Source organism: Anarrhichthys ocellatus, unplaced genomic scaffold (assembly GCF_004355925.1).
Source record: "Anarrhichthys ocellatus isolate YVR2014 unplaced genomic scaffold, GSC_Weel_1.0 scaffold90, whole genome shotgun sequence".
Taxonomy (NCBI): domain Eukaryota; kingdom Metazoa; phylum Chordata; class Actinopteri; order Perciformes; family Anarhichadidae; genus Anarrhichthys; species Anarrhichthys ocellatus.
This window is the reverse complement of record NW_022280120.1, coordinates 528,335-531,950: the sequence shown is the minus strand read 5'-3', so window position 1 is coordinate 531,950 and position 3,616 is coordinate 528,335.

Genomic DNA, 3,616 nt, shown 5'->3' with positions numbered 1-3,616 from the left:
GATGATTGTTTGATGCTTAAAACTAAAAGCTCTCAGAATGGCCGAACGTGACTTTCTTCCTGAAGTGAAGTGTTTGAACGTCTGTGCACAGGCTGAACCGCTAAATTCATTATCACCTCTGATGTGTATTTGTTGAGCGGATGAAACGCACCCTTGAACCCTCTTTTGTTTATCAAACAGAGAGCTTGGTAGAATATCTGCCACTTCAGAAGGGGAGAAACCGTCTGGCCGTTCTTGAAAGGGGGAATTAACAGAGTTGCGTGTCGAAAGACAACTGATGGAACGGAAGAGGAGTTGTGCTTTGTTGGCCGGTCAGGTGTCGTCTCTCCCCTGACCCCAGCTGTGAGGTGGAGCTTTCACACAGCACACACACACACACCATCCATGTGGAACAGCGAGAGAAATTCAATACTTTTTTTTTTTTTTTACAATAAAGAAAATATAAAATGTTGACTCCATCATCAGGCAGAGGCTGATCTTACTACAGCAACTTTACATTTCAAACCCTAAAAATGAAATGTTATTTTCTGCACACATTTTATTATTGAAGGTTGAGTATTTTAATCTTTAATTTAGTGTTGTATTCATTTGTTTTCCTCTTGCTGTGAACAGTTTTTATTGGAGCTACTTTGAACTAGAGGCACACCTCAGAACCTTTGACAGTGACGTGTGTGTTGAGTGTTGAGTGACCACCAAAAACAAAATCCCATTTACCTTTCATGTATTCAATTGGGAGGGGGGGCAGACAGATGTCTTTCAGAGCTGTGCAACTCATGTGAAATTATCTGTACGACAAGATAGTGAAGCGGTTTTCATGTTTTTTTGTAATCTTTGGTAAACTGTTCTTTTTAAAGTCGCTCACCTTGGGGAGTGGGTCCCTGTTGTGTTTGGTTACTCACATACTCACAAGAGCATGCAGGCGGAATCATTTACGTCCTGCTGTTTGTACATGCAATTCCGCTAAGCAACAGTTGTTGGAAGTGACGTGGCAACAATGTGTGAAATAAGTCTGCTAGCAACCAAACATGGATATTAACAATTGTTAAAAATCAGCTCAGTTTCATTAAAGGAAACAAACTCAAGACGTTTTGGCAACTTTCGTAACAAAAGGTCAAATAAGTCAGTGTTGACTTTTGGTTTTACACAGCACACAAACAATGGTCTCCTGGGTGAAAGTCCTGTGTTTGTTTGACATTCCTTCTCAGACTTTGTCAGTCTTGATTCTACGTCACCTTACTTCCTTAGCGACTTCCTTGGGGCCCGGCATGTCTTGGCTCACGTTAACGTGGGTTACATACTAATTTCAGTACAGAACTTTATGTAGATTTAGGCACTAAGTGAAGAGTGAGTAAATTAACTTTAGATTGGTCACCAAAAATACACATGGAAGCTTCAACGCAAAAAACACGGCAGGCAGCGGCGCAGTGCGGGGCCGAAAGGCGTGTTCCTGAGTTTCTATCATGATTGCCGTAAAAGTAGTCACATTTCAATATTGAGTCTAAATTATTTAGCTGCAAACAGCCTATAAAATACCCTTTATATGTGTCTTCTAACTGTAACGCCCTCCCATGTTGCTAAAACCCGTACATTCCCAGAAGAGGACATGACCAATTGTTGCTACATCAGAACAAAAATACAATTTACTTTAATTTTTGGATCAATTTGAGTATAATTATTCTGCATGAAGATTACGGTATATTGTAGTGATCTTCAAAGTGCAGTAAAGTTGTTTAGACACAAAATGAGAAACACAAACAAATCACTGAAAAATATATAATAAACAAGATACAGATACAAATATAGAACAGCATGAAACTGCTATAATATTTTGGTGAGGATATATACAGTACAAATATTTCTGTAAATCTGACAGTGCTGTCTCCTGTGGCAATTGTCACTCTTGACTTGTCTTCTGTCTGTGTATTCCCCCACAGTGATTATCTCTATATTGCCAGAGGACTGGAGCTTAATAGTGGTGTTAATAGCCTCACCTGCTGAGAATATGCAGGATCAGACAAACACTGCATGACCAACAGGCTGAGGTGTTGCAAATGGGGAAAATGGGAATTCCCTGTAGTGCTGCTGGTGCTGAAGAACTCTCCCTGTGATGTTCCATAATGGCTGTTAGCTCTGCAGACTCATGAAAGCAAATGATGATCGCATACACCCAGAAAATGAGCTGTTTCCAACATAATGTGGGTGATTACAGCTGCTTCATGCTTTGTCTCGAGTCAAGTGACGGAATGGTAAAATGAAATGTTAATTTGTTTCACGGTCCTAGATTCTCACACTGAGATGATTGAAGTGGAGCAGCCGCTCAAAACGTCTGCAGTAACTAAATATCCCTTTTGATGTGGCTGAAGGCTAAACGACTCTTTGGATCCAGTTTTTACCTACACTAGTGCACTGTCTGTGGGTCCAACACTTTGGCTTAGAGGGAAATATTCTTTGACGAATTTTAAGTTAAGTTTTTAAGTTGCCATTAATTTCGTTGAGACATTTATTACCTCAAGAGGGTGATATTGACGTTTCATCCAGTGCCACCCAACAGGTCAACATTTACACTTGATATCATTCTGAATTCCCATTACCCTGAGCTGTATTTTGAGATTAATGCTGACGAAGCTAACATGCTAACATAAAGTTTGTGGGTTGTAGTACTGTACTTAAGTTAACGACAGTTATCATGGTAACATGCTGAGAATTAGCCAGAACATTAGCCTAGCCTTATATCACTCACAACATAAGTAAGTGAGCTCTTCTCACCAGCGTACGAGTTGTAATTCTGAGTTGGAGATATCTCGACAAGCTGCTGAGAAAATGACTGCTAATCCACCATTGTTGGAAGTCAGCCTACATCTAAATTGAATGCAGTATTAACACTGATATAATTCACTACGCTAATTGAAAAGGAGCTATGCATTGTTTGTTTGTAGCCTACCTGGTCAACTAATTTAGCTAGTTAGGCTATTTAATTGTTGTGACATCGAGGTTAGCATGGGGGCAAACATCTTTGAAAAGCATGTGAATGCTCACAAGTTGGAATAATGGGAGTTTTTTGTTCTTCCCATTCTGCTAGCACTTTGTAGATGCAGCATAATATTCTAACTGTGAGAATATCATCGTGGTAACACTCCCATTAACCATCATGAAATACAGCCAGCATGGTAATATGCTGACATTTAGCCAGTATGATAGTGTAATATGCTAGCAGTGAGCAGGCTATCATGTTAGCACCTCCATTCATTATGTATTTACCATGAATTCTAATATTAATGCTAATGTTAGCATGATAGCATTCATTTTCATTCTAACAATAGCATTCAGCTCAAAGTGTATCTGAGCCTAGATACAGTTCAGGCGGCAACCTCTGGTTCTGCAGAGTGAAGCCAATCTGTGTCTTAAAACTTGCATTCTCTCTACTGACCAGCAGGGGCCGACTCGTCCGGTTGTGAAAAGAAGTCTGATTGTAAAGTATATGGGAAAATGACTCCACTTCTCTCTTGATTTATTACCTCAGTAAACATTGTAAACATGAGTTTATGGTCTCAATCTCTAGTTTCAAGTATTCTTCAATACAGCATGATGTTCATTTAGTAAATTATGGTCCATTCAG